We start from the raw sequence: 15,122 nt of genomic DNA on the forward strand, positions 1-15,122 counted from the left end.
AATGAATGGGCCAGCCCCATTGTTCCTGTATTGAAGAGTGATGGCACTGTCAGGATTTGTGGAGACCAAAAGGTTATATAAGAACATAAGAAATAGGAACAGGAGTAGGTCATATGGCCCCTCGAGCCTGCTCTGCCATTCAATAAACTCACGGCTGATCTGATCATGGACTCAGCTCCACTTCCCCGGCAGCTCCCCATAACCCCTTATTCCCTTATTGTTTTGGAAACTGTCTATTTCTGTCTTAAATTTATTCAATATCTCAGCATCCACAGCTCTCTGAGGCAGCGAATTCCACAGATTTACAACGCTGTGGGAGAAGAAATTTCTCCTCATCTCTGTTTTAAATGGGCGGTCCCTTATTCTAAGATCATGTCCTCTAGTTCTAGTCTCCCCCATCAGTGGAAACATCCTCTCTGCATCCACCTTGTCAAGCCCCCTCATAATCTTACACGTTTCGATAAGATCACCTCTCATTCTTCTGAATTCCAATGAGTAGAGGCCCAACCTACTCAACCTTTCCTCATAAGTCAACCCCCTCATCCCCGGAATCACCCTAGTGAACATTCTCTGAACTGCCTCCAAAGCAAGTAAATCCTTTTGTAAATATGGAAACCAAAACTGCACACAGTACTACAGGTGTGGCCTCACCAATACCCTATATAGCTATAGCAAGACTTTCCTGCTTTTATACTCCATCCCCTTTGCAATAAAGGCCAAGATTCCATTGGCCTTCCTGATCACTTGCTGTACCTGCATACTATCCTTTTGTGTTTCATGCACAAGAAGCCCCAGGTTCTGCTGTACTGCGGCACTTTGCAATCTTTCTCCATTTAAATAATAACTTGCTCTTTGATTTTTTTCTGCCAAAGTGCTGACCTCACGCTTTCCGACATTATACTCCATCTGCCAAATTTTTGCCCACTCACTTAGCCTATCTATGTCCTTTTGCAGATTTTTTGTGTCCTCCTTATACATTGCTTTTCCTCCCATCTTTGTATCGTCAGCAAACTTGGCTACGTTACACTCAGTCCCTTCTTCCAAGTCGTTAATGTTATATATGTAAACCTGTAAATAGCTTGTTTAACCACCAGCGGGCTCATCCCCTGGAGTCCCAAGGGATCCCACAATCCCTTGGGAGCATCTGTACAAAAGTAGGACCAACAGGCTGGAGAGGCACTCTGGAAATCTGCAATAAAGGACTATGGTTGTCATGTATTCAACCAGCTATATGACCCATGTAAGAAACTTGTGTTAACGTGCGATGCGTCGTCCTATGGTGTCGGGTGTGTGTTGCAGCATGTCAATGCCAATGGTCAGTTACAGCCGGTAGCTTATGCCTCCAGAAGTCTGTCCCAGGCAGAAAGGGGCTACGGGATGGTAGAAAAGGAGGCGCTCGCATGTGTATATGCGGTAAAGAAAATGCACCAATACCTGTTTGGCAGGAAATTTGAACTGGAGACAGATCACAAACCTCTAACGTCCCTTTTGGCCGTCAACAAGGCCATAAATGCAAACGCATCGGCCCACATACAGAGGTGGGCACTCACGTTAGCCGCCTATGACTACACAATTCAGGTCAGACCAGGCACCGAAAACTGCGCTGATGCACTCAGCAGGCTCCCACTAACCACCACTGAGAGGGCTACCGAGCATGCTGCTGAGATGGTCATGGCTTTTGAAGCTTTCGGAAGTGAAGGCTCACCAGTGACAGCCAGTCAGATTAAAATCTGGACAAATAGAGACCCGCTGTGGTCTCTAGTCAAGAAATGTGTCCTGAATGGGGACTGGCAGCCACGTACAGGGCATGCCCTGAGGAATTTAAACCATTTCACAGGCGCAGGGATGAACTCTCGATTCATGCCAATTGGCTACTGTGGTGAAACCGCGTAGTCATGCCCCAGATGGGCAGAGAGGTGTTCATCAGAGAACTCCACAATGAGCACATTTGGTGGCCAGGGATAGACGCAGATCTGGAACTTTGTGTTCGCAGGTGCAACATGTGTGCCCAGCTGGGCAATGCGCCCAGGGAACCCCCCCTTAGCCCCTGGCCATGGCCCGCCAAGCCTTGGTCACGCATCCTTGTGGACTACACAGGTCCTTTCATGGGAAAAATGTTTTTGGTTGTAGTAGACGCCTACTCCAAATGGATCGAGTGTGACATTTTAAATTCAAGCACATCCTCTGCCACGGTAGAAAGTCTATGGGCAATGTTCGCCGCCCACGGTCTACCGGACATCTTGGTCAGCGACAATGCCTGTGCTTCACAAGCATTGAATTCCAGGACTTCATGGCAGGCAATGGAATTAACCATGTCAGAACGGCACCATTCAAGCCGGCCTCAAACACCCAGACAGAACGAGCAGTGCAGACAATCAAACAGGGGATGCTCAGAATCCAAGGGGGTTCCCTACAAAACCGCTTATCACGCTTCCTGTTGGCCTATAGATCCCGACCACACTCGCTCACAGGGGTTCCACCTGCAGAGCTGCTAATGAAAAGGACGCTCAAAACCCGGTTATCCCTTATACCATGAAAGAAATTGTTGAGAGCAAGCGCCAGTCACAAAATGACTACCATGACATGAATGCGAGGGCGCGATGTATTGATGTAAATGATCCAGTTTTTGTCCTCAACTATGCTGCAAGGCCCAAATGGCTCGCAGGCACTGTGATTGCCAAAGAGGGAAATAGGATTCTGGTAGTTAAACTTACCAATGGACAAATCTGCCGCAAACATGTGGATCAAACAAAAAGGTGGTTCAGCAACCCCATAGAAGAAGCAGAGGAAGAACATATATAGAGTTCACTCCTCCACAGGTGACCGAACACCGGAACCAAGTGGAGGAGAGCCCAGTCACTGTGGGCAGTCCGGACAGGCCTGAGGCACTGCAAACAGCAGACACTCAGGCCAGCGCCCAACAACCGGAGCCCCAACTCAGGCACTCTACAAGAGAGCGTAAACCACTAGAGAGACTCAACCTGTGATCCCAATAAGACTTTGGGGAGGGGAGGTGATGTCATGTATTCAATCAGCAATGTAACCCATGTATAATCTGACCTAAGTTGTACACTGTGAGAACAATGACCACTAGGTGGTGAACTTGTGGTAGACACTCCTAAACTGGACCTTCAGATATAAAAGGGGAAGCTCCACCCACTTCCTGCACTTGAGTGCTAAGGAATAAAGGAAGGTCACAGACTGACCTTCTCTCAAGCATAGGCCTCGTGTGCATTTATACTGTATAGTAAGGACGTATCAACGGTCATACCTTACTTTGAGCTTACAGTATCTGGTCAGATTCATTATTCAAGAAGTAACAGTTAATATATATTGTAAATAGTTGGGGTCCTAGCACTGATCCCTGTGGCACCCCACTAGTTACTGGTTGCTAACCAGAGAATGAACCATTTATCCCGACTCTCTGTTCTCTGTTATTTAGCCAATCCTTTATCCATGCTAATATATTACCCCCAACCCCGTGAACTTTTATCTTGTGCAGTAACCTTTTATGTGGCACCTTGTCAAATGTCAGTATGATCAACCGAGTTTCGAAACAGGATCAATACCCGTTACTGAAGACTGATGACCTGTTTGCAACGCTAGCCAGGGGGAAGTTGTTCACTAAACTGGATTTGGCGTCGGCCTACATGACACAGGAACTGGTCGAGAAGTCGAAGAAACTTACATGCATCAACACTCATAAAGGACTGTTTATCTACAACAGTTGTCCTTTCGGAATTTGCCCAGCTGCAGCCATATTTCAGAGAAGTCCGTCCCTAGAACCGTCCTGTTCCAAGATGACATCCTGGTCACAGGTCATGACACCGCCGAATATCTGAACAACCTAGAAGAGGTTCTACATTATCTGGACAAAGTAGGACTCAGACTGAAACATTCGAAATGCGTCTTCATGGCACCGGAAGTCGAATTCCTGGGGAGGAAAATTGCTGCTGACGGCATCAGGCCTACGGACTCGAAAATCAAGGCCATCAAAAATGCACCCAAGCCTCAGATTGTGACGGAGCTGCATTCAGTCCTTGGTCTACCTAACTACTTTGGTAATTTCCTATCTAGATTGAGCACTTCATTAGAGCCACTGCACATGCTGCTAAGAACAGACGACAACTGGGTTTGGGGTGCGTCTCAAGATAGATCTTTTGAGAAAGCTACTGATCTGCTTTGCTCTAACAAGCTGCTGGTACATTATGGTCCGTGTAAGTGTCGAGTATTGGCCTGTGATGCTTCATCATATGGAGTTGGTTGCGTGCTCCAACTAGCTAATGAGTCGGGTAAACTACAACCTGTCGCATATGCTTCTAAAAGTTTGCCAAGGCAAAAAGAGCCTACAGCATGGTAGAAAAAGAAACATTAACAAAAGATGCATCAGTACCTGTTTGGTCTTCGGTTTGAAGTGGAAGCAGATCACAAGCCACTCATTTCATTGTTTTCGGAAAACAAAGGTATCAATACCAATGCATCATCCCGCATCCAGAGATGGACGCTGACATTATCTGCCTATGATTATGTCACTCGCCATAGACTTGGCACCGAGAATTGTGCCGATGCGCTGAGCCGTCTGCCGTTGCCCACACCGGAGATGGAGTCGCCACAACCTGCAGATTTACTGTTAGTTATGGATGCTTTTGAAAGTGAAGGAACCCCTGTCACGGCTCAACAAGTTAAGACCTGGACCAGCCAAGACCCAATATTATCGATTGTGAAACGTTGTGTCCTTAGTGATGATTAGTCTGCCATACCCAAGCAAATGGGTGAAGAGACCAAACCTTACAACCGTCTCAAAGACGAACTATCGATTCAGTCAGATTGTTTACTGTGGGGTAACCGTATTGTTATGCCTAAGAAATTTATACATGATCCAGCAATCATCCCGGTATTGTCATGATGAAAGCCATTGGCAGGTTTCATGGCCTGGAATTGACTCTGATCTGGAATCATGTGTGCATCAGTGCAACACTTGCATGCAGCTAAGTAAAGCACCAGCGGAATCGCCGCTGAGTCTGTGGTCGTGGCCATCTAAACCATGGTCCAGGATCCACATCGACTTTGCAGGTCCCTTCCTGGGAAAGATGTTTTTAGTTGCGGTGAATGCATATTCCAAGTTATAGAGTGTATAATCATGTCATCCAGTACATCCACAGCTACCATTGAGAGCCTTCGTGCTATGTTTGTCACTCATGGTCTGCCCGACATCGTTGTAAGTGTCAACGGATCTTGCTTCAATAGTCTTGAGTTTCAAGAGTTCATGAAACTCAATGGTATCAAACCATTCAAACCCGCATCTAATGGTCAAGCAGAGCGGGCTGTCCAAACCATCAAGCAGAGTATGAAACATGTAACTCAAAGTTCAATGCAGACTCGCTTGTCATGTATATTGCTTAGTTACAGGACAAGACCCCACACACTTACCAGGGTCTCACCTGCTGAACTATTGATGCAGAGAGGTCTCAAGACCAAGCTCTCTCTTGTCCACCCTGATTTGAATGACCATGCTGTGCCAGCCCTCTGGAGTCAGAATAAAGAGACTAAGGTTACACTTACTCAAGTCTACAGTACTTAGTCACATTCTTATCAAGTCACTTATGTTCTTATCAAGTCACAGATAGATAGATTTTTAACCAATAAGGGAATTAAGGGTTATGGGGAGCGGGCAGGTAAGTGGAGCTGAGTCCACGGCCAGATCAGCCATGATCTTGTTGAATGGCGGAGCAGGCTCGAGGGGCTAGATGGCTTACTCCTGTTCCTAATTCTTATATTCTTATGCTTTATTTGAGACATAACAATCACGTCATCAAAAAGATCGATCAAGTTAGTTAAACATGATTTGCCTTTAACAAATCCATACTGGCTTTTCTTAATTAATCCAAACTTGTCCAAGTGACTGTTAACTTTGTCCCTGTTGTAGGTATTAGGCACCTGCTGAATATATCAAAACAATAGGCATTAGGCACCTGCTAAATATAAACTCATACAGGTTTAAAGTGGCCACATATAAAATGGCTGCCCAAGCATGATGGGAACTCAGTTAGTCAAGAAATGAACTATTGACTGAGGCTGACCGAGCAATGACCTAGTGAGGCCCACTACCAGGAATGCCTTGGATCATCCACTTGAGACAAGATAACAATAACGAACTATTATAGTACCTGGTGTGGAATGTCCTTAATTAAGAACTTCGCACAGCAAAACCCCGAGGAACAAAGATAAGGGGAGGCCCACCTCACATAACGAGGTCATTAATCAGCCCGAGCTGACAAAAGCCGAACATACAGCCCCTGAGGTATCAGGGGAATTCTATTAGGTTAAAGAAACCTATATGTAATCTATAATCGTTATGATTGGATTGTGTCCAGCCGAAATGGGCTGAGTAACTGTAATGAACTATTGTAAAACATATAAATATCAATGAATTTCTTTGTTCGTCGGAGAGAGGTGCCTGGATCTAGACCAGAAGTTTCCTCCCCGCCGGCGTAATAAAAGGCCGTTTTGGCGTTGGAACCGACTCTGAGTGTTGAGTGATTCTTCCGAAAAAACATTCGCGCTAACAGTCCCTGATTAGCATTTCCAAAAGCTACTGAGGTTAAACTCACTGGCCTGTAGTTTGCTGGGTTATTCTTAGACCCTTTTTTGAACAAGGGTGTAACATTTGCAATTCAAGAAATAGGAGAGGATTTAAGACTGTATTGGGAGTTGTGTATAGGTCTCTTGGTAGCAACTGTGAAGTGCTAGATTGTATAACTGCAGAGATTAGACAAGTGTGTAGCAAAGGACGAGGGTTTTAATAGACAATTTTAACTTTCATACAGATTGGGATAAAAAAACTAGCACCTGTCAGAAAGCTAGTGAATTTCGGGATAGTTTTCTACAACAGTATGTCCTAGAAGCACCTAGGGGACAAGCCATATTAGATTTAGTAACAAGTAATTAGCCAAATTTAGTTAACAGCATAACTGTGCAAGAACATTTATCCAATAGCGATCATACATAGAAACTAGAAATATAGTAAATAGGTGCAGGAGTAAGCCATTCGGCTCTTCAAGCCTGCACCACCATTCAATAAGATCATGGCTGATCATCCCCTTGCTACCCCTTTCCTGCTTTCTCTCCATACCCCTTGATCCCTTTAGCCGTAAGGGCCATATCTAACTCCCTTTTGAATATATCCAACGAGTTGGCATCAACAACTCTCTGCGGTAGAGAATTCCACAGGTTAACAACTCTCTGAGTGAAGAAGTTTCTCCTCATCTCAGTCCTAAATGGCTTACCCCTTATGCTTAGACTGTGACCCCTGGTTCTGGACTTCCCCAACATCTGGAACATTCTTCCTGCATCTAACCTGTCCAGTCTCGTCAGTATTTTATATGTTTCTATGAGATCCCCTCTCACTCTTCTAAACTCCAGTGAATACAGGCATAGTTGATCCAGTCTCTCCTCATATGTCAGTCCTGCCATCCCAGGAATCAGTCTGTTGAACCTTCGCTGCACTCCCTCAATAGCAAGAACGTCCTTCCTCAGATTAGGAGGCCAAAACTGAACACAATATTCCAGGTGAGGCCTCACCAAGGCCCTGTACAACTGCAGTAAGACCTCCCTGCTCCTATACTCAAATCCCCTAGCTATGAAGGCCAACATGCCATTTGCCTTTTTCACCACCTGCTGTACCTGCATGCCAACTTTCAATGACTGATGTACCATGACACCCAGGTCTCGTTGCACCTCCTTTTCCTAATCTGCTGCCATTCAGAAAATATTCTGCCTTCCTGTTTTTGTCACCAAAATGGATAACCTCACATTTATCCACATTATACTGCATCTGCCATGCATTTGCCCACTCACCTAACCTGTCCAAGTCACCCTGCAGCCTCTTAGCATCCTCCTCGCAGCTCACACCGCCACCCAGCTTAGTGTCATCTGCAAACTTGGAGATATTACACTCAATTCCTTCATCTAAATCATTGATGTATATTGTAAATAGCTGGGGTCCCAGCACTGAGCCCTGCAGCACCCCATGAGTCATTGACTGCCATTCTGAAAAGGACCTGTTTATCCCGACTCTCTGCTTCCTCTCTGCCAACCAGTTCTTTATCCACGTCAATACATTACCGCCAATACCATGTGCTTTAATTTTGCACAACAATCTCTTGTGTGGGACCTTGTCAAAAGCCTTTCGAAAGTCCAAATACACCACATCCACTGGTTCTCCCCTGTCCACTCTACTAGTTACATCCTCAAATAATTCTAGAAGATTTGTCAAGCATGATTTCACTTTCATAAATCCATGCTGACTTGGACTGATCCTGTCACTACTTTACAAATGCGCTGCTATTACATCTTTAATAATTGATTCCAGCATTTTCCCCACTACCGATGTCAGGCGATAATTCTCTGTTTGCTCTCTCCCTCCTTTTTTAAAAAGTGGTGTTACATTAGCTACCCTCCAATCCATAGAAACTGATCCAAAGTCCATGGAATGTTGGAAAATGGCCACCAATGCATCTACTATTTCTAGGGCCACTTCCTTATATTGTAATGTGGCCCTTTTTGATTTTTCCCTTGATTTCTCTGCCCTCCACTCTTACTTTTCCCCTTCTTACCTTTTACCTCTGCCCACTTTTTACTTCTCTCTGCCTCCCTGCATAGATTCCCATCCCTCTGCCATATTAGTTTAAACCCTCCCCAACAGCACTAGCGAACACTCCGCCGATGACATTGGTTCCAGTCCTGCCCAGGTGCAGACCGCTCGGTTTGTACTGGTCCCACCTCCCCCAGAACCGGTTCCAATATCTCAGGAATTTGAATATCTCCCCCTTGCACCATTCCTCAAGCCACGTATTCATCTGAACTCTCCTGCTATTCCTACTCTGACTAACACATAACACTGGTAGCAATCCTGAGATTAGTATCTTTTGAGGTCCTACTTTTTAATTTAACTCCTAGCTCCCTCAATTCAGCGTGTAGGACCTCCTCCCGTTTTTTTACCTATATCGTTGGTACCTATATGCATCACGACAGCTGGCTGTTCACCCTCCAGAATACCCTGCAGCCACTTCGAGACATCCTTGACGCTTGCACCAGGGAGGCAACATACCATCATGGAGTCTCATTTGCGGCCGCAGAAACGTCTATCTATTCCCCTTACAATTGAATCCCCTATCACTATAGCTCTCCCACTCTTTTTCCTGCCCTCCTGTGCAGCACAGCCACCCATGGTGCCATGAACTTGGCTGCTGATGCGTTCCCCTGATGAGCCACCTCCCTCAATCATATCCAAAATGGTATATCTGTTTTGGAGGAAGGTGACCGCAGGGGACCCCTGCACTACCTTCCTTCCCTTGCTCTTCTGATGGTCACCCATTCCCTATCTGCCTGTGTAACCTTTACCTGCGATGTGACGAATGGTGTTGGGGCATCAACTATTTACAGTATTTATTAACAACTTAAATTATGAAATAGAAAGTTATATAATCCAAATTTGCTGATGACACAAAGATAGGCAGCCTTGTAGGCAGTGTAGATGAAAGCATAAAATCACAAAGGAATATCATCAGATGAAGTGAATGGGCAAAACTGTTGCAAATGGATTTCAGTGTAGGCAAATGTGAGATCATCCGCCTTGGACCTAAAAATAATAGAATAAGGTACTTTCTAAATGGTGAAAAGCTAAAAGCAGTGGAGCTTTAAAGAGACTTGGGGATCCAGGTACATAGATCAATAAAATGTCATGAACATGTAGAGAAAGTAATCAAAAAGACAAATGGAATGTTGCCATTTCTATCTAGAGGACAAGAATACAAAGTTATGCTGCAGCTATGCAAAGCCCTGGTTAGACCACACCTGAACTACTGTGAGCAGTTCTGAGCACCACACCTCAGGAAGGTTATACTGGCCTTGGAGGGAGTGTAGCATAGGTTTACCAAATTGATGCCCGGACTTCAAGGATTAAGTTATGAGGGAAGATTACACAAATTAGGGTTGTACTCCATAGAACTTTGAAGGTTCATGGGTAATCTGATCAAAGTTTTTGAGATATTAAAGGGAACAGATAGGTTAGATAGAGAGAAACTATTTCTGCTGGTTGGAGATTCTAGGACTAGGGGGCATAGTCTAAAAATTAGAGCCAGACCCTTTCAGGAATGAAATTAGGAAACACTTCTACACACAAAGGGTGGTAGAAGTTTGGAACTCTCTTCCGCAAAGAGCAGTTGATGCTAGATCAATTGTTAATGTTAAATTGGAGATTGATAGCTTTTTGTTCACCAAAGGTATTAAGGGATATGGGCCAAAGGCCGGAATAAAGAGTTAGGTCGCGGATCAGCCATGATGTCATTAAATGGCGGAACAGGCTCGAGAAACAGAATGGCCTACTCCTGTTCCTATGATCCTAGGTTTTAGGGAGCCTGCTTTTATTGTTAATTTGTGTGTATTGTCTATCTAATGATTTGGTTCCTATTGCAACATTTCCTGACATTGACAGGCCTCATGTTTACTCTTGACAACATTTTGTTGAAAAACTCATTCCCAGTGCACCACTCTATGAACTGGAACTGTCTAAGTCCATCAGTGTGGTCCCAATTTCAATCTATTGACTGACCCCTAAAGTCAGAATCCCTGTATTCATACTTAAACTTCCTCGTTGCTCTACATGGGAGTTTAACGAAGTTGGTCTGAGACAGTTAGAACATTCTACAATGGTCTAGTCTGGTTGGACAATTTTAATGTGAAACAGACACCAGGGATATGCCATAGACTATCAGGTGAGGTCAGCATTTAAAAACATATAGTTTTCTCTAAAAAGTAATAAGGAGGTTAGGTAAGAACAGGAAAGTTATTTTAATAGGTCAATTCAATCGGCCAAATATAAATTGGGAAAACCAAAGTGATTCAAAATCCAAATATAATGTCATTTTTAACAAATAATTTGCAAAAGACTAGATTTGAGGATTATGTGACTAATAATAATCCTAAAATCAACAGTCAGCATGGATTCTGAGGAGAAGATCCTATCTGATCAACTTTGACTTTTTTGATGATGACAACCCAAATAGACCAATGGAAAGCTCCACAATGTGGTGTACCTAGACTTTCAAAAGACTTTTGATAAACTTTCACATAAAAGATTACTGGCTAAGATCATTGCATTGGGGATTCAGGGTGAATCTTGGGAATGGATACCAAATTAACTGAAGGGCCACAAACAGTGGATACTTGTTAGAGGAGATATGTCGGGGTGGAGGGAAGTACTGAATAGAATGTCCTGGGGAACAGTATTCCAAAGATGACTGCTTCTAATTCATATCAATGATGACTTCATAAACTCAATGCAAATTGTACAAATTTTCACTTCCAAACTAGGTGGAGAGTTGCTTCTAAGGAGACAACTCAAGAAATAAAAAGTCGATTGGACAAAAAATGCTGGAAAAAGAGAAAAATGGTTATGATGCATCAGGTCTGTACCCTTCATCAGACTGAAGGTTGGAAAATAGAGAAAAAAATGAAGAGGAATGAGAACATCCAGATACACCAATCACAGAAAAGTGGGTCTTAGCAAATACAGAGTCACAGATAAGAAGGTAACAATTAAAGTGATCAATGTGAAACAGGCAAACTAAAACTAGAATCAGTCACACACATGTAATTTCATGAATATCTTAGAGTGTTAACTCCTTGTATATATTTATAGTCTGGAAGGGCAAATAGAATATTGAGATGTATATGTAAATTTCAGATCTAAGTATATATATCTCAATGGCCTAGAAATCCCGGTGGGCTGCTTCCCACAGGCGATCGACTGAAAAAGTTCAAAAAGATGCGCACTTACCTGCTCCTGCTGCGCTCACGAAAGATCCCGATTCTGAGGCCTTCACTCCCTGCGCGTCGGAGCGCGTGCATGTCGGGACGTCCATAAGTTGGAGCTGCAGTCACATGGCTCTGGGCAGCCAATCAAGGTACAGTATCTTCTCATTCATAATAATGGGAACTCCGTAGAGTTCCCATTATTATGATTGAGAAACTGCCCTCAAACACCCAAAACAAAAATAAAAAATAGAAACAATACACCACATATTTAACATTAATTTAAAATAAAGTTATTTATGTCTTATTAAAAAAATATATTTTAACGATTATTTAAAAAGTTTTTAAATTATGGTTTAAAATAAACTTACCTTGGTAGGCAGGGTTTTTAACAATAAAATGTGTTTTTAAAATTTTATTTTACAATATTTTTGTGTGTTTTAAAACTCTTACGCCTCAGAGAGTTGTGGAATTCTCTACCGCAGAGAGTTGTTGATGCCAGTTCGTTGGATATCTTCAAGAGGGAGTTAGATATGGCCGCTAAAGGGATCAAGGGGTATGGAGAGAAAGCAGGAAAGGGGTACTGAGGTGAATGATCAGCCATGATCTTATTGAATGGTGGTGCAGGCTTGAAGGGCCGAATGGCCTACTCCTGCACCTATTTTCTATATTTCTATGTTTCTATGCACCTGCTTTTATCAGGCGCAAGTGTTTTCAGGACATCCGCTGGGCAAGATACGGGTAAATACCGCAATCTTGTCAATGCGAATGTCCTGGCTCCTGAGATACGGAGGATCTGTCAAGCTGGAGCTTGATAGATTGGAAAAGCCGGTTTTCAGAGCATGCGCATTGTGCGCTGAAAACCGGCTTTTGCAATGCCTTCCCAGGTCCATACGGACCCAGGGAGGCCGGCATTTTTTCGATTGTCCTTCTAACTGAATTATGCTTTCAATATTTTGTCAACCTTTACACTCATTTTTTCAGATCCATCTAGCAACTTTTTTTTCATTTTTAAAATTGTATTAGTATCCATCTGCCACCTGACATTGATTTGCTCTCCTGATTGTCCTCCATTGGTTTTAGTGAATGTCATTATTTTTTAAAACATACCAATGTACCTTTTCCTTCATGTGACATTTAAAGACACTTCCTCTAGATTGATACACTGGTTATTTTCCTATTTTTAGTACTGAGTGCAACTCATTGCTTTCACTAAAAAGTGGAAAGCTGTAATTAAGCACTTCTATTTGTTCATAACCAGGCATTAGATACCTTCCTGTGACTTATCGCTATTAATGCAAGAGACAAAGCATTGGAAAGCCATTCTTTTGAACCACATCCTTTAGAGAAGGCATCCCAGGGAGCTATAGCCCCACCACATCAGCGAGCTTATAAATTCTTGGTGATGGATCCCGTAAGCATCAACTGCCCTGTGAAATTGTGGGATACAGAAGTCCAGGAGATTTTTCAAGTTCTGGTTCTAGCTCAAATTCTTAGCATCAGTTAGTACAGAAAAAAACAAGCTCAGTTCTGGCTTTGAAGGTGTGTACAAAAACATTCACTTATGCAGCACCTTTAGAAAGAAAGAAGTAAGACTCGGGGGCAGGGGCTGAACCTGCCCCTTTTTATAGCCCCAATAGCGTCTCCGGAGGCACTACCGGGGCGCAATGGTGTTTTCACCCGGGGAGGGGGAACGCCTCCCGGGAAATTGCCCTGAACGTTTGCGGAGTGCTGTCCCAGCAGCACTGCGCCCCACAATTAGCGATCAGGGCTGGTGCATCATGTGTACGCCGACCCCTTAACGCCCTACGGGGGAAATTGCTCCACGGGCCGCGAGGCTGGCGTTGACATCTGCACTCTGGGCCACCATCTTTATTTGTCAGCTGACTCTTGGGTCGGTCTGACAATGGTGGCCCTCGCGTCAACTGGGCCACCTTGTGCAGCCCAGCACTCTGTTTTGGGTGCTGGGCTGTTGGCCCGGTCGATCGCATCCCAGGTGGCCCTGTGGCGGCCGCCTAAGGGCCATCAGAGTGCACGGAGCATCCGCGTAGTGCTGGCCTGCTTCGCGCGGCATTGGACTCAGCACCCCACTGCCGTTCCGGGAGCACCCCTCAAAGAAAGCGGTGTGCCGGAGACAGCGCTCTGCTTCCTTTGAGGGGCGTAAGGCCCAATTCCGCGTCGGGGGCAGGACTTCCGGGCCGGGCGCAGGAAGTCCAGGCCCCAGAAGATTACCACCCCCAATTGGGGCGAGGGGAATTTTCGCCCCCTTGGATTTATATCGTGCATTACATGACCACCGGATGTCTCAAAGCACTTTACAGCCAATGAAGTACTTTTGGAGTGTAGTCACTGTTGTAATGTAATAAACTTTACGAAGGAGAAATGGAGTTGGAGCAAGGGTACAGAATTTTAGGCAGCAGCTTAAATAAGATGGCTCAAACAATATTGATACTTTTCTCTAAACTAAAGGAAGCTCTCAGTTTCTTCAATGCTCAATGCTTGTTGGCACTGACTGGTAGTGACACACACTTTGCATTATCAGATGCTGGCAACTGCTTGGTATTGAGCAGCTTTAAGTTATTAGCATTGCCTTCTGGAAGCAATTGGTGCTGAAACCCCAGTCATAAAATTTCCAAAGCTCATGGGCAATAGTTGCCCTGATGGCTTAGAAGTAAATCTGTTATCCCGGAGCTGTACAGCCCAGATACTGTCCCTGCTCTGTGTTGAGTTGGTTAATTTTAGCCAGGGTAGAGGTAGATGAGTTGGCTGCACTGATCCATGGTTGAGGAAGTTGTTCCTGCTTCTGGTGATTGTACAGAACCCCACGCTGGAAGTATATGAATATTAACTGAGGCCGAATCAGGTGCGGCTGTGATAACCTCCACAAACACATAGCCTGTCAACATGGCTGCTTGAGGCCTTCCACTGCCAGTGGGCACCGGAGGGACTGGAATGCTTCATCACCCCCCCCCCCCAAAAATGTCAATTTTATTTTATTTGTTAAGTTTACTTTAAATTTGGATTAATTTAATGGTTGTGCCCCTTTAAAAAGGCACACTTTTTATTGGTATGATACCTATTATCAATTAACATAATCAACCAATAAAGAGTAGTCTGCCAACACTCACTGGTCAGGAGATTGCCTCTGTAAACTTAGAAAAACATCTATTGGAGCCAATTGCAAAATCTAATATTCAGAATTATCCTCTTCTAGCAAGCTCTGGGAAATTTCTCCCTTCCAACAGATTATTTATTTTACTCTTCTGAGTCCTCCCCTCCCATTAGGAGAGACAAAGGGTTTCACATAT

This window comes from Pristiophorus japonicus, chromosome 7 (genome assembly GCF_044704955.1).
Source record: "Pristiophorus japonicus isolate sPriJap1 chromosome 7, sPriJap1.hap1, whole genome shotgun sequence".
Lineage (NCBI taxonomy): Eukaryota > Metazoa > Chordata > Chondrichthyes > Pristiophoridae > Pristiophorus > Pristiophorus japonicus.